The sequence below is a fragment of the Pyxicephalus adspersus genome, chromosome 7 (genome assembly GCF_032062135.1).
Source record: "Pyxicephalus adspersus chromosome 7, UCB_Pads_2.0, whole genome shotgun sequence".
Classification (NCBI taxonomy): domain Eukaryota; kingdom Metazoa; phylum Chordata; class Amphibia; order Anura; family Pyxicephalidae; genus Pyxicephalus; species Pyxicephalus adspersus.
In genome coordinates, this window is record NC_092864.1 from 34723043 (window position 1) to 34742874 (window position 19832).

Genomic DNA, 19832 nt, shown 5'->3' on the forward strand with positions numbered 1-19832 from the left:
CCCTAGTGGTTGAACTTGATGGACCTATGTCTTTTTTCAACCTGACATACTATGTGACAATGAATTTTGAAAGTGAACATGCTCTACTCCTTTAGAAAATAATCTGTATTGTGTCCGTGTTTTATTCTTCTGCTCGCACAAGGCACCAATGCTCTTGGCTATGCTACCATTGTAGAATGCATACATGTTGTACATGCATTGATTATGCTGCACATTGGTTTGGCAGGAGATAGATGGCATCATAGCTAGGAGGTGTGTCTTGCAGATAGTGAGGACCAGACTTGGATGCTGAGATTCTGGTGTCTCAGTGTAGCAGAGCCTGTGCTGTGTGTTCTCCATCTCCGCTCTGCTTCGCTGAAGCTGGATTATACTTCCCTGCAGGAATGGATCCTGGCAGCAGCATCTGAGGATGAGGATGCCTTGACACCTGCAGCTATCAATCCCTTGGTTTCCTTTCCCATATAAGCTGGGCACTTTGCTTACTTTCTGGGGCTCTGTCTTTGCCTTTCGCTTGCCTTGTGCAAGATGCTGAATTCTTTTATCCATCGGCGTCAGGTTTTTTAATAAAGGTAAGTGACTTGGGAATTTCTGCAGCCCTTATAAAACATCTGATATTAATTATAGTTAATAATTTATTACATTTAAAGGGACCTTCAAAACCCATTTTTTCAAACTCACCTAACTGTCTTCTTCTGTCTCTCAAACCCTGAGGACTCACCCACCATTCCATATCACCCCTCCTACTGTGTGCTACTACCCCCACTTTTTAGATTGCAAGCTCTTTCGGGCAGGGTCCTTTCTTCCTCCTTTATCATTTCTTTTGTACATTGCCTTTGTACAGCACTGCGAGATATAAGTTGGCACTATTATAATACAGCTCTATTATAATCATATTATTGTCTGATTGGTTGCTCTGGGTTACTGCACTTTGGGTATGGAATAGGCTTGGGATAACATTTATATTTAGCTAGCGGGAGTTGTATGAGCTTGTATTATTGTAGTCTGGGGAACCACAAGTTCCAGGCTGCTTTGACTGCTGGTAGGAAGAGAAAGCTCCACAATGAATTGTATTCCAGGGGAACTAAAAGTACCAGCAGCCCCTTGATGAAGGAATGTACTCAATATGACATGCTTTTTCAGTTTTTATAGAACCATGAGTCCCAGGCTCCTGATGGCTGCTGGGTGGTGCATGCCACAGAGTGCACTGCTGGCCAGAGGGACTAGAAGTCCCAGCAGACTGTAGCACCTGGGTGAATGCTTGCATTACAAATCACTTGCTCCATCAGTTTGGGGGAACCACAAGTCCCAGACTGGGTTAATGGTTGTTCTATAAATCACATAAACCATCCTGTGTTTTTCTTTTTTTCTCATCATTTCATTAGATCTGTGTTATTAGATAATTAAAATGATAAAAATTTAGACATTTCCAGGGACAATTCATTAAATCTTTGCAGTCTATACTGATTGCACACACTTAGCAAAATACTGAGACAATATAAGTGCTCAACAAACAGAGGCATGCTGGTACTTGCAGTTCTTCTGCACCATAAAACACATTCTAGGATCTGCATTTTATATTAACAGGCAAGGAATGCTGTGACTTCTTGTTCATTTGCAACATGCAGGTCATCTTGCGTCTTGTAGTTCTACAATCACATGCCGCACATTGTAGCCCTTATAACCCATCGTCAGTGTAACACTGTGACTTGTAGTGACTTAGCAACCCACAGGTCATCTTGGGACTTTTAATTCAGCAATTACATGATGTGCTCTGTAGTTCTTAATACGCCACCTTGGGAGTTGTCTTCAGTGGGATATTGTGACTTGTAGTGCTTTGCAACTTAAAGTCCTTCTTGGGACTTGTGGTCTTGTCCGCTCCTCCTCCTGTGTCACTGTCTTTATCTGTCATTTGCAACCCCCATTTAATTGTACAGCACTGCGTAATATGTTGGTGCTATAGAAATACTGTTAAATATTATTAATACTAAAAATCCTGAGACTATCTATGTTGGTTTTCAGGGCTCTGTTCCTCAATTCCTAAAAAAATTAGAGATTCTCTGTTTTGCTTTATTTTTCTGGGACTATTAGTTCCACAGTGCTATTAGGGATGCCATCATCAGCTGTTTCTGACTTCTTCTGGAGTTAAATATTTGATTGCAGACTTGTCCTAGCTTTTCAGAATCAACTAATTTATAAAACATTCAACTTCATCTGAATGTAAAATTGACTGTGAAATGTTTTCTGAACCTCCCTTTTTTTATTCAGTAATTAATTTACACAAAATTGATATTAGGTTTTTTAATTGTTTAATTTACAAAAGCTACACAGTCACACATATAGCAAAATCAGAGGCTGGCTTAGACTTGTAGTTCAGTCCCTACATAGCAGTAATTTATGCTGAAGCTTGTAGTCCCATTGTAGATTGAAGCCAAAGTCTGCTATATAGAAAAGTGAAAGGCAGTGGAAATATTTAGTGTAAGGCGACCGTTGTGTTCGTACTCTGAAGGATAATTGTCTGTACACCTCCGCACCTAAAAGATATCACTTCTGTAAAACATATAGTTTGTTCTTATAAATTCCCACACTTTATGAAATGTTTTGTTTCAAGTTGTTCAAGTATTTAGAATTGAAGTTAGGCAAAGTGCAGTAAAGTGGTGGAGATCACAATACTGTGTAGGGGAAGGAACAATGTTTATGCCTATCTATAGCATGGTGGTGATATGGTTAAAAATAAATACAGGCTTTTTCATTTCAGACGGTTAAGCAGAGACCAAATGGAGGAACCTTGTAGGTCTTGGATTTTTTTTTATTTACGTGTCTTTGTACTTTAACAATTTATGGTGTAGCAATAGTTAAAAGCAGTCCACATTGCTGCGATGGGGCCCCAGGGTAGAAAGGGTCCCCTCTAGGCGGATTTTCTGATGTCTCAGTTCTAAAAGAGCTGACACGAAATTGAGAAGAACATTCTTTGGCACCATGCTGTTGCTAGCTTCTGAACAACAGTGGTTGTTGAGAAGCTTACTGACCATCAGAAAGTATCTCAGGAAGAAGACAAAACTGATCTTTAACACCTGCTAAAAGCGTGCAATAAATGCGTTGTCAACCATGCTCATTAGTTTCAAATTGTATAGGAAGACTTTGTGGCTTCTGAACAGTGACACACTAAAAAGAAAAAAAAGATTTTTAAACTGTTAGTTGAAAGTTTGTATGAGACTATGTCTTGGATCAGGAGCAGGAATGGTTGAATTAGGAAAAAACAATGTCCCAATGTCTGTGGTAAATAAATAACATGGCCTGAGAATAGTGAACCAGCAAATACAGTGGATTTCTCAGCTGTCAACACTGCCTCTCACACACTGTATCAGCACATAGACTTTCCTTAATGGGCTGCTTTTGCATACAGACCACCGTGGGAAATGACCACACATGAAGCTGAGATAAAGGGTCTAAAAGCTCTCCAAAACCGAAGAAAAGGTAGACTATCTTGGGAGAACCTGGTTGATCCAGGACTCCTGAATCTGTCATTCACTGCAACATTCCATAGTCTACAATCAATTACTGTAATTAAAAACATATACTTGGCAGATTCTCCACCATAGAATGTTTCAGTGAATATCAGATTTGCTGCTTTACATATAGACCCCTAGATGTCCATCTTATCCCTTAAGAAAGGTGAACTTCAAAGGTGAACTGAAAGCCATCAAAAACTCCAAATGTTTATACCATCAATGGATTTTTTTCTGAACTGACTGATTGAAGTTCTTTGGATTACACACTTGATTTTGATTACTTTGGGCTCTTTTTATAAATAATCCCTCTAATAATTTGCTCATAAAATTTTTTTCATTTCCTGACAGCTATGAACTTTTGAAGATTGGCCACTAGCTGGCAGAACGAGTCATTGTTTTATTAGGAGACCCATAGAGAGATACAACCATCTGTCAGCAAGTTTCAGGAATTGGCTGGGGGTAAAATTTACAGAGTCCTTTGAGTTTGATCAAATTTTGAATAAAAAGTGATTTATAGTTCTTTCTGCACTATCAATTTAAAAAGCTGATAATCTGGTATTCACCAAACATTGTCTGGTGATTTCAGTGACAGTGATTGATTCTGCACCAATGAATAGAGAATGTCACAGATTCAGTGCATTATAAATAGATCTCCATAAAATGATTGAATCATCTGTTTGATAATATGGGAAAACTGACCTGTGTATGGACTGTAGTCCCAAAATCTCTATCGCCAAATGTCTCTTCCAAGTCATTGACTCATAATATATGTTTGTAACTTTTTAAACAAGCAAGAAAATGATTGTAAAACATTATTCATCTTACATCATTATTACATCTTATCTGTGTTCAGGGTTTGTGCAAGTGGATGAGTGCAGGGCATGGGAAGTTACACAACAAACTATATTGTGGCGGCTAAAAGGTCAGCAACAGCATCAGCATTTGTATTCATGTAGTATTATTCTAACGATATCAAATGTTACATGGATTAAATAAAAGATACAAATCCACCAATTTCAACCAATGGGAAAAGAAAGAAATAAAATATGCATAAATGTGAAAACCTGCATATTCGATTTTCGATTCAGGAACTTAAACTCACAGCTCATCCAGAGGCATTCCAAACACATTTCATTTATTTATAATGCCGCTGTTCAATTTTTCATTTTTTACCATGTTTAGAAAATGATGAGACTAAATGATATAAATGAAGTTTGCCAAAATATAAAGATTTTCCATCTGTTTTTCTAGCATTATTTTTATATACATTAAACTAGACCCCTCCTTACCTTCAACTACCATCCCATCTCCCTTCTCCCATTTGCTTCCAAACTCCTTGAGCGCCTTGTTTTCAAAAGACTCACGGATTACCTGAGCACCAACTCTCTCCTTGACCCTCTCCAGTCTGGCTTCTGAGCTGCCCATTCCACCGAAACAGCCCTTACTAAAGTGGCCAATGACCTCCACAGAGCTCAAGGCAACTTTTCCCTCCGCCTTCTCCTTGATCTTTCCTCTGCGTTTTACACTGTTGACCACCCCCTATCTCTTGGTTTGCCTCCTACCTGTCTGACCGCTGCTTTCAAAGTTCTTTCAATGAGACTTCTTGCTCTCCCACTCTCCCAGTTGATGTTCCCCAAGGGTCAGTCCTTGGACCGGTTATTTATATCTGTACACCTGCTTTCTCGGTAGTCTCATGTCCTCCTTTGGGTTACAGTACCGGACTCTCTCCCCCGACTCTACAATCTATTAGGAATGCTGCAGCCAGGTCATCCATCCTTCCCACCGCTCCTCTTCTGCTACATCTCTTTGCAGATCTCTACACTGGCTTCCATTTCACCTGTGAATCAAACTCAAGCTCCTGTGTTTTACCTTCAAATCCCTACACAGCTACCTTTCTGACCTGGTAGAAAAATACTCCCCTAGCCGCTCTGTTCGCTCCTCCAATGACTTACTAATGACTTCCTCACTCATAACCTCATCACACACACGGCTCCAAGACTTTTCCAGAGCTGCCTTGATTCTCTGAAATGATCTTCCTGGTCTCATTCGGCTTGCTCCTACTTGCTCCCACTCATTTAAAAGAGCACTCAAAACTTACTTTTTTAAACTTGCCTACCTGTTTTCTTCTGTCTCCTAAAACACTCCCTACTACCCATCACTCCATATCTCCCCTCCGATTGTGTGAGACTTCCCCCACCGCCTAGATTGTAAGCTCTTCGGGGTAGGGTCCTCTTCTCCGCCTGTGTCACTGTCTGTAACTGTCTGTCATTTGCTTCCCCTATCTTATGTACAGCGCTGTCTAATATGTTGGCGCAAACCAAAGTCCTGTTTATTAATAATAATAATAATAATAATAAGCTGCAGAAGAAAGTCGTTTTTGAAAGTTTTTAAACTTCCTAACTTTTAAACTTCAGCTTTTCCTTTTGCTTTTAAGGGCTAATTCACACTGACAGTGAGGTTGTGGTGCATTTACGGCTTCCTCGTGCCAGGAAATACATGTAGCGTCTCTCTGTGGCTGCCCCAAAGAAAATGAATTGGGGGGGTACCAGTACCGCTCACTGCCACCAGGTGTCACATGTGACGATCCTGGTCCTTTTTGAACCTATGCTACTACCGTGTTTAGCCGAAAATAAGACACTGTCTAATATTTTTTTTGGCTCCCAAAAACACACTAGGTCTTATTTTCAGGGGATGTCTTATTTTTCCATGAAGAAGACTACAGTACACATTTATTGTTGAAAGTCATGTATTTTCACCAGCTTTTATGAATGTTTTCACTGTAATTAATTATAATAAAAATATTGATTTGTTTTTATAACTTGTATTTGTTAACCAAATGCTTTTAAAGTCCCTCATTTTTAATTTCACCACCATATTTTTTTTTCGGTGAGTGCTCAGGTAGATTGCAAGGTGCCAGACAATGGAAGCCATGCAAAATCATGCAAGATGTGAACCCGTCCTAAAGTTGTATAGGCTGATCTCCTATTCTGAAATAAATTATTTAATTTCACTGCACACTGGGAGCATCGCATGTACATGTGAAACTGCAGCAAATCAAGCCCACATTGTAGCCCACAGGCTCGAGGACATTCAGCATTATCTGTATCTGCAGCATGACTGTCCCAGGTCACCCAATACTTTGGATTTCAGTTCATTCAATTATAGTGACGTAGCAACTAAAGTGAGCATTTTCTATGGAAGTCTGCATCCAAATCTGCCTAGGGACATCCACTTCTCTAGACTGACATCCATCTATTAGGACATTTTGATATTTGGATGAATCCTCCCTAAAGTCAACCTACTGTTTGCATGAGGGTTGATGGCTCTTGAAATGAGTACTGAGGGTGCTGTGATGTGTTTCAGGTAGCAATGCAAAGCACCCTGCCAGCTCCCATGACCTACCTGCAATGCCAAGATGTCTTAGAAAGACATCTGACTTCTCCTTCTCTTTCCAAGCCACACTGGATGCATGACGGGATAAAGGACTACTCGACAAATTGAGGTACCCCATGACATTTAAATTTTGTTAAGGCTTCCTCATAGCAACTAAAAAAATGCTATGGCTATGACACTAGCTAAAAGTGACTGCTGACCTTAGATGAATCCCCCAAAAGCAAAGGGCAATTGTCCAAAGAGCTAACAATTAGCGTTATAGTACTAGTTCATAGCCAACCCTAATTTCTCTCTTAGTTTAGCGGATTTTCCAGAAACATGCGTTTTTTACAGGCACTCTTTTCCCCTTTTTAAAGTAAGGGGGCTGATTTGTCCAAAACCTCTTTTATTGGCTCTTATTGGCCTGCATTATGATTTCAAGAATATGCAGAATGTACCGTAAATTTACTAGGATTGCAACATCTGGAAAGCACAGGATTTGCCTTAAACTCATGTTAGCTCTGAACCTGACTCTTACAGTGCCAGTTTAAAGGGAGGGGATATGTCAATGTAAGTCAGGGCTAGTATGTTCATGTGCTGTTAATGCTAACATGAACATGGAAGATTAGGGACATTTAAGGCCTCATATTAAACATCACAATTCACAAACATAAAAATGTCAGCAATACTTTATTTCAATGCAGAAGTTAAAATAACATGTCTCCAAACATATATATCTCAGCACATGTCCTCCCAAAAAGGAACATGTAGCTGTACATTTGCAATCTCAATGTAGTAATTTCTCTACATAGATTCTCAATCTGCTTCATCAGGAGTCACAATGAGATGCCTGTTAATTGTGTGGTATGATATAGTTACTTAGTCTGTTAGGTTGAAAAAAGACATCAAAGTCCATCAAATTCAGCCACTAGGAAAATACATTTTACAGACCTTACAGTGAAGAATCCCTTCCTTATCCAGAAATTACATTTCTTTACCTCCAGACATAAAGAGTGTTCTCTTGTCCTTTGTAATGATGATGAAAAGTTAATAATTGTGAAGAGAGTTCTCTGTATGGGCCATTTATATATTTATACAGGGTGATCATATCCCCCCTTTATGCCTCCCCTAGCCGCTCTCTTCGCTCCTCCAATGACCTACTAATGACTTCCTCGCTCATAACCCCATCACACGCATGACTCCAAGACTTTTCCAGGTGATCATATCCCCCCTTTATGCCTCTTCTAATCTCAGATAATTTGTCCTAATAGCTGGGCTCCTCCATTACTTTCATTAGTTTAGTTGCCCTTTTTTGCACATTCTCCAATTCCACAATATCCCAAAACTGGACTGCATATTCCAGATGTGGTCCGACCAAAGCTTCGTACAGGTGCAGGATTATGTCTCGAATATGACATTTAAGGCATCTCGTTAAATGCCCCCAAGCTTCCTTGTCTCATATTTGTAATTATATACATTGTGGGATGTGGCATCATTATATTTAGGGAATTAGATTTTTGTGATTATGTGCTGTTAATGCTTCCTCAAACCGGTAAACCGTGGCTGCAGTTGAAATACCACATGTAGTGACTCACCCATGGCCACCTATAGGGAATAAACGGGGGTAGCAGTGAGCGGTTCAGTTCGGCTAATTGCCACCCACTGATAAATGTGGAATTGCTAGTTTGTTAAGAACCAGAGCAGCATTTGGGGAGGCTAAGCCTCTTCCGAGGTGCCAGCTGCTAGGGGCCACCCGGGAGGGCCTATTCTCACCGCCCATCTGAACTAATCCTTATTCATCCATCAGTCTCAATTTATAATTCACATACTATCATCAAATATCATGCAAAGAATAAGAAGAAAATAGAAAAGGAAGATTTATGGGGGGTGGGTGTAAGGATTTCCTGCATGATGTTGGAATGAACCAAGGCTGCACAGAACTCGGCACAAAGCAAAATCCTTCAGCGAATCGTGCAGCGGAGTCAGAGGGTGGTGTATGTGTGTATTCAGTTTCCCCAGCCTGGCAATCACTTGTAAAATTGGATATCTTCCACCTCCAACATTTTCTATTAGATTTCACAAAGCAACAGTGCGTGGCCAGACTTCCTCTGCGTTTCAATTCACTCAGCTCTGCTGACAGATCACACACATGTACACATGCTACACGCCTTTCACAGGCTATTACATGACTGAAGACACGCATTAACCTCCAGCTCCAAGCTGACTAATGTTCTGTGACGCTTGAATAAGATTGTCACCTCAAGGCCACTAATATTTCACAGCTTTGCCTGCAGCGTGGAACAGATGGAGGTGATGGACTGCAAGTCTCAGCATTATTGCACACTTTAAAAAAAACCCCAGGCATTTTTTCGGGCATAGTAAAAGCAATATTCAAGCTATAAAAATATATAAATACCTTTCTGATGCTAAACTCCAGGCAGATCTAAAAAGACAGTATTGTATTCACCTATACATTATTAAATGCAAGGTACAAATGGAATTTGTTCTGGTATTACCGTAGCTTTTTGAAGCTCCTGCACATCAGAGCTTAGAGAAGCCGGAGCCAATCAGATATTCTACAATGCTCATGTGATAGGAGAACAGGATGACAGAAAGGTGAACTGATCAGCCTCCTGCTTCTCTATTTACTGTCCAGTCACAAGTCGGGGGGGGGGGGGGGGCAAAGCCTGTTGGTGTTACTTATCTGCAGTAGGTCTTGTGTTCTGTTTTGTGGGATAACGTTTTGTAAATTTTGGACTGGGTGGACAGAAATAAATATCCTTTGACGTGTCAAGTAGTTATCATACATGTGCTTAGGAGCTGAACTCTAAAATATGTTGAGAATGAAGGGGTTTTCCTGAATTTTGTATGGCTTTTGAGATCCCAGAATAAGCATGTAGCAAGTAAAAATCAGAAAAAGTCTGGAGACCATACTACTATAATTGATCCAGAAATGAATTGGCAGGTTTGGTCCAAAGGCAGGGTGGCAGCTTTGCCCCCACCCTCTAAAGCATTACCAACCAATCAGATTTTTGTGTACTGTGATCCTCTAATTTCTGACTGGTTGGTAGAGTTTAGGATGGCCATACAGGGGACTAATATTTGCAATGCAGAAAATGTAAGCATTGCTTATTTTTTGGTTTCTCCAACTCCAAGAGAGGATTGTGTTTGCCTAGAAAAAAATATATGATAGGAAATTATATATTTTTTTTTAAGTATCCCTCAGGAATGGTTTTAGACAAAATTAGGCTCTGGTCAAATATTAAGAGGGGGTCCCAAATGCAAATCATTCCAGCTTTATGCACCCCTGCCATTTTGCCAGTTGGGACCCTGGAGTTGTTGGGGGCCCTGGACAATTGCTCAGTTTGCTGTACTCTAAAATCAGCCCTGATATTTATATTTAGAAATCAGTAGGAAATGCTTAATTTCTAAACGAAATAATTATATCTTCCATTTACAAAGCAGAGACGGTGATCATCTTCTTTGTCAAACGCTGTTTTCTATGCCGACTTCATCTGCAGTTCCTTGGATTTAGGTCATGTTCACACAGCACTGCTTGTAGTGCATTTTTCTAACATGCTGAAAGTTCAAGACTACCAACTTGTTTCATTAAACTGGCATCAGAATTCTAATTTTCAGGTTCCCGGTCTCTTCAAAGCACTGGATACATAAAGCATTCTGTTTGTGATTAAACCTTCCAAGGGAATACAAGCAAGCCTGAGGTCTCATCTGTACCCAGACCTGTGTCTGTGACAACAATTTTATACCCCTGTAAAGACAAACAGCATCTTGAAGTCAACATCATCCAATTACTTGTATGTATTTTTTTTAATTCTTTCTGCTCTTGTTAGTGAATACAACATGAAAGATGAAAGCAACGTCACCTAAAGTGAATATCAGCTAACTAGACACATAGACATTCATGTAGATGGATATTGTACTAACAACCATTATGTGCCTGGTAGTAAAGTTGCTTGGAGTGCAAACATTTTGAGTCGGATTGGATTTCCTGATTGATTAGATTGGAGTTCAAAGTTCCGAGTTGTAATTGGTATTTTATAAAAAGGCCATAATATACCAGTTAATGATGGGCATAGTAGGGTTCAGCCAATGTGGCTGCTGGATGATGATAGTTGGTATCGCCCAATGCCCTACTTCTGAATTGGAACATGGATTGCCCAAATTCTGAGCTCTGATCTAAGGTTAGAATAGCTCCAGTGTGAGTCAGAATTGATTCTAATTGGAACTTTCCAACCATTAGTCCACTAGGCACCAGTATTCAACCATCCTGTCCCATGACTTCCATAACCTAACACTGGTCAAACCCTACAAATGTGGGAAAAGAAATGTGTGGGCTGTGGCTGTTCTTCATCTGTGAATCATGGTGGATTTATTGGAAGGACAAACTGGACAATTGCCCTGAGCCCTCACATTTTTTAGAGCCCCAAATGACAGAATGGCAGGATGTACTGAGAGCTGGAATGCTGAGCATTGTGAGCCCCCCTTTTATCTAAAATTGTCCCTTTCTATGCCAGTACTGAGCATTGAAGTGGGAAGCACAAAGTGTCTGTGATAAGAGGAAAAAGGTGCCGTGAGTCTTTTTAATGTCGGAATCCAGTAAAAATGAGAAAAAATTATAAATAGAAGGTGTGAGATCTAAAAAGGACCCTATACTTAAATGTATGATCTGCTTATGTTCTTTCTCTTCCTTCAGGAAGATTCCTGGGAAACACAGAATTACCCAAAACTCGTGCAATTATTATTATTATCCAGTATTTATATAGTACCAACATAATATGCAGTGCTTTACAAAAGTCCATATTCATTTCACTAATTGTCCCTCAAAGGAGCTCACAATCTAATGTTCCTACCATAGTCATATGCCATTAATATAGTCTAAGGTCAATTTGGGGGGGAAGCCAATTACCCTGACTGCATGTTTTTTTTTGGAATGTGGGAAGAAACATTCCTGTTTTATCTGTGGGGAGAAAATGCAAAATCTCCAAGATAGTGTCCTGACTGAGATTCAAACCTAGGACCCAGCGCTTCAAAGGCCAGAGTGCTAACCACTGAGCCAGCGTGCTTGCCCCAGTGGATTCCAATGGATTCCAATAATGTGAAGTATCTTCAGGGAGATTTTAAATGCCTGCTGTGTTGTACAGGAATCATCTTGGAAGGCCAGTGCCATCATGCCCAGCAATGCATAAGACACAAATAGGGTAATTACAGGGTCTGATCCCCAGTCCCTGTCTCCAGACTCCGGCCTCCTAAAACTTCTCAACTTGATCTGGCAGATATATATATATATATACAGTATTACACCCATTGCAACCTCTAGTGGTTTCTCCTTAGAAACACAATAAAACATTAATAATGGTGACAATATAGTGTAATGTGGGACACCTTTTTATATAGGGGAACTCTTCTTTCTAAGGGAACCCTGGGTCTTGTAATTGTTTGAATTAAATGTTTTTTTTTTTTTTTTTGCCAAAAACGCCCTTCTTTACATATATATATATATATATATATATATATGTGTGTTTTATGTCTTAGTAATACATTCTTTCTTCGTGTTGCTGTAAAAATGCGTGTTGAGTTATCCCCCTAAAAAACCTAACCTTTGCAGAGAACTGCATATCCCTAATGCCTACGGCTACAATTGATGCTCCTTTCACAATATCTTTATTTGTAGCCTCCCCGTTGTTCTGTAGAGGTCTGAGACTACATGTGTAAACCTCTCATCCATGATACACAAAGGAAGAATGAGACATGTAGTTTATTATAGAAAGAAAGCTGACATTGCAGCCATTTTTTTGCTCTGTAGTGTTCAGCCAGAAAAAATGAAAATCATCAGCAACCTCTACACAGATTGACTGCACAAACAAAGCAAATTTTTTTAAATGTATTTTTTATATATGATTGTGTGCTTGTAATTCCTAATATAAGGAAAGTGACTTTAGATCTTGTTTAATAGCTCATCTGCAGCCTGTTGTATTTGTCACAACAAAGACTTGGTTCAATCTATGTGCGATAGTGGAAACCAACAAAAACTTAAAGTAATAAAAGGGCATTTACAAAGAGATTCTTTGAAAGGATCTTCCCACACTGAGTAAATCATTTGTAATACAGGAATGGATGGTGGCATCGTATTGTAAAGAATGTCAAGGTTAAAGGAAATGTATAGAAGTTTTGTATATATTTCGTTTTTTATGCTGGACTGAAAAACACATTAAAAAATATTTATAAAAATATAAATATATATTTATTTATCTTTAAGTCAGGAAAATAGACATTCCTACATATTATTATTTTAAATGTTGATAACCAGCTTAGAAATGCTTAAGGCTCGTATATATCAGACTAAGCCCAGGTACTTTGCTAAAAAAAAAATATTTTTTAACATTTTGGATTCTATTTATAAAACAGGGAATCTGACGGTCCCTCAAACCTTCCTCCGTGGGAATCATCTGCTATTGAAACACATGTACCTGAAAGATTCCATCAAGGGAATGTCGGATTCCCGGTTTTGTAAATGGAGCCTTTTAATTCCAACTCCAAACTATTTGGTATTATCTTCCTTTAGCCAATTCCCTTAGACAAAAATATTTTACTCTCCCTCAGTCTGGAGTTGTCCCCTCTTTATTTCTTCTTCACCCAAAGATATCCTCAGTCGTTGAATGTTCTCAATGATATCCTCAATCGTTAAATGGGACACAGGGCACAAGGTTGGGGGCTTGGGTGGTAAGGCACGGATTGGGGTTTATTAGTTAAATGAGGCAGTTTATGTGGGACATTTAAAAATAATAGCTTTTTGATTTTAGAAAACCCACAGTGCTCTGGGAATCCTTTGCTTTATGGGCATACCCAGCATTTGAAGAGGAACTATATTAATTGGTGAGTGGTGAACTTACATATTCAGCAAGTACGCACATCAAACTTGTTGATTATGGCACAGACCTATCTGTGTGCAGCCACCCTGTACTGATGATAGATCGAGGACCTGTCATCACTGCACCAAAGGAAGCTACCATCTTCAACGCCGGCTCCATGGCAGACTTCCATGAATATGGTGATCCCTTTTGGGCAGTGATAAAGTAATTCCTGCACATATGTAGGAGCTACATTACCCCCAGCATCTGGCTCCTTTGCACACAGCCATGTTCTACACTGTACAATGTAGAACTAAAACAGAAAGCCACACATGAGCCAAGGCTTTATTTTTGTTGATAATAAAGACATTGTAACGGACATTTTTAAAACTGGTTATCAACGAGAAATGTAATACTTTTTTACCTTCTATTAGCGTTTATCCTATTTTTACAAATTATTTTTTTAAACATAGCAAAGATACATTTATTTAATTTATATGTGTGTATAACTTTATCATACTTTCACATAAACAGCAAAGAGTACAAAGTTACATTATTACTTTTTGTACTTTTGTTGGTGGAGGGAGAACAATTGTGCACACCAATGCTGTCCATTTACTGTGTAGAATTTACCCTGGGGAGGTCTCAGTCATCTTATTGCCTCATTAGTAAGCTCAGCATGACCAGACAGAAATGTTTGTGGGTTTTCTCACTATGGGATATAAATACCAAAACTCTGCTATGACTTTCTAATGTCCTGTTATGTCAGATCCGTAGTAGTGCTTCCAGCTGGGTCCAGCCAGTGATAATGATGGTTATATGACTCCTTACCCCATAACCCCCAGCTCTAGCTGTCAGTCAAACATTGACTGCTGTCTGCATACTGTGTGTGGTAACTGCAATCATTTCAGCGCTAATATGTGGCCCGTTCTGGTTTTGTAACAGACTGATGCAATGAAGGGACTACAGGTGGTGGAAAAGCAGCCTCTGCTCGGAACGTAAGATGAAAAAAAAGTCCAACTGTGGTTATTTTTCCTTTTAATGAACTGGTTACATATTCACATTACATTATGTACAGGGTAACTGGCACATTACTTCTTACTTTATTATTTACTTTCTGAGCTAAAAAGACTGTAAAAGCCTGCTTAGAACAGCAGGCCCCCTTACCCCATCGCATAAAGCAGCTTCAATGTGTATAATGGCCCATTGCTGCTACTATTCTTAGTAAATCCATTATCAATAAAATGGGAACTCCACCAGCATTGCCAAACTCATTTTAGCAATGCCAATCTCAAGGTATGCTGAGCTTCTCAAATCCTGCAGTGGTCAAAATGAGTAAGATTTTGAGTCCTTAGGAATTATTGTGATCTTTCTGATAGCAAAGTGATGTCAGACTTTCAATCAAGGATGGTTTGAAGGATGAAATTGAGGCTTCTCATGCATTCTCATTCTTTCTATTGAGGCCCTAGGCAAGATGAGGGCCCTGGCAGTTGTCTGATTTTCCTCACCCTAACACTGACCTTTCCTGCATTAAAATATCCACTTTTTTGAAAGCCCTAAAATTTCTGCTTTCTTTTAAACTTTCTTGTTCTTTGTGTTTTCCATATGCTTTTGGGACGTGCCATCATTTAATGTCCTTTTAATTGTCATACCTCAGGACCATCTTTTTTATAAACCCTTTTGAAAACCATAATTTACAGTGAACTGAAAAACCAGCCCACATAGCCGTTTTAAAAAATAACACACTTTAGAAGTGCAGCTCTAGTATTCAGCTTGGAAGTACAATGACTCAAATTTTTCCATCTCTCCTGAGGCAAAACAGGTTCCTTCCTATATTTCCATGAACCTCTGTACGGTTGCCATGCTTTTTCTCATGCTTCTTTCAGGTATGTATCCAAAACTACCAAAACCAAAAGCTTTGGGTAGGACTATCAGAAATGTATGGATCCCATATTAGACCAATGTCATGGGCCCCCTCCCAATGTCCAAAGCTTCCAGCATTGGAAAAGTCAAAGTCTTTTGATCAGGGCCCAGTACGGAAGTTTGTCCCCCATTGAGGGTGGCCCTGTTTTCAGACAATAAGCATTCTCTGGAATGGCAGCTTTCATCAATTCTCAGTGACTGGTTCCCTTTAAGGAACATTCCCCTTTGCACATTGCTATTTTTTTTATTCTCGTATATAAAGAAATTTTCACATTTTATTTGCTGTAAGAACGGCAGCACCCGGGAAAACATGAGCACACATGAAAAATACATGCTCTGTGCACAGTCATTTTTCCCAAGAGGAACAATAACGACATAAGGACGACTTCTAAATAAGAAGCCTTTTTCTGAGCTGAGGAAAGAGCGCAGAATGCCACCATATTGTACATACCTAAATCTGTTTGAAGCCAGGTGAACAATAGCAGAACGTTAGCAAGCGGCAGCAGCCGGCACATTTTATAGGCTGAACTGAAGAGCCAATAATAATAACCATTTGTGACAAACAGAATAAAATATCAGTCTTGGACAATCCACAAGACCAGCAAAGATGAAGCGGAGAATTCTGGGCCTGGCCACCTAGTTACAATATTCTTTTTTAATGGAAAGCGAGCTGCTGAGAGGCACACAGGAAGCCTGTGGAAACCCTTACTCATCACAAGCTGAACATCGTATTAGCATACCAATAGCACCCAGATCTCTATTATTATTCTGATTAAACTGCCATTGTGTTCTGTATCTGTTTGGATTAAAGAAATCCCAGGTAAAAGAGTTTATGTGGAGGGATCTACAATGTGGAGGAGGTAGGATATTGTAGATTTAAAGAGACCCTGTCATCAGACTAATACATTTATCAACAATTTTACCCATAGGAATATATGTAGATTTTAGGCATGGTAGATTCATGTAAAAGCCTCCCTGGGGTAGCCATCCAAAAGCCCTGAGACTGATCTCGGATGTGATGTGAGCAGCCCCAGCAGACTCACAATATAATTCCTCTTTGATCCCCCAATATTAGGTGGGTAGTGGTGGAAGAGCTGTACCAGCACAGGGAAAAAATAGACTTACTCAGAAGAGTGCTAGGGAACCGACACTTCCTGGAGTAGTCAAACAACAAGTCTAAAAGCCATTGCAAGTAAATGCAAAGTTTTTATGAATTGGAAAAAATTGCAATTAAGCCTTAAAAAGTTTTTACCCACCTGTCCCGCTTCCATCATGGGAGCTGTCCCTGTTCCATCATGGGAGCTGTCACAGACACAGAATGTAGTGAAAATTCACTTTGCAAACAATTGGTACATGGGAACTGGGGAATGGACAGTCAAAGTAAGCCATGTCATCAGATAGGTAAGAGAGGCCCATAGCCATAAGATATTAGGCACAGGGCCTAAATGACAGGGTGTGAGGCCTAGCCCAGGAGTTTTAAGGGTTAATAAAATGTAGTAATGGTTGGGAGGGACTGTGCTAGCGTGGAGTGCAATAGGATGAGTTAAAAGGGTGAAAACGGAAGTGGAAGGCCCTCTTTTAACCCCCCTTAGCGGTATTCCCGAGTGTGACTCAGGATAGATTTTCCAGGCCACAAGCCATAATCCCAACTCACACTCGGGGTCGCTTTAAACTTAAAAAAAGCCCACTTTCCTTGCTCTGTTGGCATCCCCTGGCGTCCTGCTTGTCCTGGGGACACGTCCAGCCGCAAAATGCAGAGACGATCTCCGGGGTTTCCTGGTGACGTCCGTGCGGGCGGGAGGATTGACAAGAAAATTTAAATCATTTTGTATTGGATTCAATACAAAATAGCTGTATTGAGTCGAATACAAAGAAATTTTCATATAATATATATATATATATATATATATATATATATATATATATATATTATATATATTATACAAACTATTGTAAAGTTATATTACATGTTTAACTATTTTTTTATAACAGATTTTTGTTTTTTAATTTAAAGTTTATTATTAAATTTTGGTCATATTTTGGTGAGTTATGCCTAAGAGTTATGCGTACAATGTAAAATACGCTAGAACGCTTGGGGGGTTAAGAAGAAAAAGTTTCCCACCCATTACTTTTTGTTATCCTTATAATTTGAAAGTTTGGTAAGTTTTGGCAGTTGGGGTCTTGGAAGGGCATGTTAAAGTGGAGGATTTTGGCAGGGGGGATCCTCTTTGTTGGGGTCCCCCCCTTTATGGTGAACGGATGTTTATTGTTTTCTGAGGTGGTGTTGGAAGAGTTAAATTTGTTTTTGTATGAAGTTATGTATGGGTACACAATGTGCTGCTATACCTACTTCTGACCCCCCCTACTCTGTACATGACATGCACCTGATCTCTGCACTCTGTTTATTACATACACCTGATCCTTGCAGTCTGTACATCGTATAGACCTGACCCTTGCACTCAGTACATTAGAAACACCTGACTACTGCATTCTTTACATTGCATACCCCTGACTCAATCATTCTGTACATTATTTTGACATGACTTCAGCCCTATGTACATTATATATGCCTTACAACTGTACTCTGTCCAATAATACACCATACCCCTTAGGCCTTATCACTATTAGTGAAATTTTTAGGGCCTGCCCCCCCACACCCACCCCCGCAGTATCCATGTCAGGGAAAATTGATGCCCGCAGAGTTTACAGACTTGATGTTTAAAAAATTCCACATCTCTGTGTTTATACTTATAAATCAAACATTGTGATGAGAAAATATTTGCAAGATAAAATACCAAACACAGTTTAAATAAATGCAAAACAGCTGATCCTTCCAGACAGGTGTCTAACATAATCACACTCTGCATGCACTCCAGCTGATCATGTTCAAATCTAAAGGTCACGACTATATAAAGATTTTTCAAGGTGTAACATCTAATTACCACTCAAGGAAACAGTATGTGAAAATTAACTCTGGATCTTTTAGGTCCAGCATGTGAGAAATCGCAGAAACGAGAAAGAAATGCCGCTTTGTTCTGTTGCAGAGGAGGAAATAGAGGAGTGATTTTTTTCATTGCTATTTTTTGGTGCGGTTTGAAAACCTTGTTGTAAAAGGGATTGTTTCTGTCAATGCTTCTGACAACTCGTGGAAATACAGTTTGTTTGTTTTTTTTTGATAGTAAAAAACATTTTGATGTATGGGCACAGGACCTTGGTTGGTAACAAACAATTAAAGCACGAAGAGTCCAAGGATGCAAGGAAAGTCAGGCAGTCGGGCGCAGAGAAGAATGCATCGATTTTGGCAAAACAGATTTAACCACAAAATGATTGATTTTGATGCTGGAAAGTTTTTGTTGCACAGGACAATCTAAAATTGTCTTACTAAGCTGTATAGGTGAAACTTGGTTAAAATTCTATTTTTTTCCTTTTGTAGATTGTGATTTTTTTGTGGTGTATTCAGTGCTGTTTTGTTTATTTCATTTGGTGGTTTTTGTGTTTTTTACAGTAGAGATGCGGTACACACATTTTTGTGCATCATGTTGTGTGTTAATGTGCATTATGATAATGTAGCCTTTTTTTTTTTTTTGTACTGTTTACACATTTGGTCTGATTTATTAAAGATCTCTAAGACTTTAGACAATACATTGTCATGGGAGAGCCTGGATGCTCCAGCAAATATGGAATAGATCTGGTCCAGGATTGGAAACATTTGCCAATTATTACAAATTATTTTTAAGAAATCCTTTCCTGGTTTGCTGGATTGCTCAGTTGCCCCCATGATAGTTTTTCCTTTGCAGTCCAGGAGAGCTTTAACCACCTGGCCGTTAAACCCGACCTTGGTTCGGGGTAAAAACACTTGCAAAAAGTGTTAAACCCGAACTTTTCTCAGGTAGTTAAACAAACATTACATTGCAATCTGATTGTCATACATTGTATGACAATCGGATTACAACTGTAAGAATATACTTACCCGGTCCCCGCAGCTCCTCCGGACACGTCTGCCCTCTTCCTTCTTCTCCCGGTGACTGCAGTGACGATGTCCGGGGTTTCCCGATGACGTTGCTGGATGCGTCGGTGCGGGAGGCGGGGCGGGAAATTCAAATAACTTTGTATTGAGCTCAATACAAAAAAGCTGTATTGAGTCCAATACAAAGAAATC

At 39.5% G+C, this 19832-nt stretch overlaps 1 protein-coding gene across 1 annotated transcript in view; it reads left to right on the plus strand.

Moving 5' to 3' along the window:
- The first annotated feature begins 320 nt into the window (after nt 1–320).
- THSD7B (thrombospondin type 1 domain containing 7B) overlaps nt 321–19832 on the plus strand; it is a 313336-nt gene continuing 293824 nt past the window's right edge. Inside the window, exon 1 of the mRNA XM_072418113.1 lies at nt 321–569. The gene's annotated coding sequence lies outside the window, so the exon portion shown is untranslated. The remainder of the gene's footprint in view (nt 570–19832) is intronic.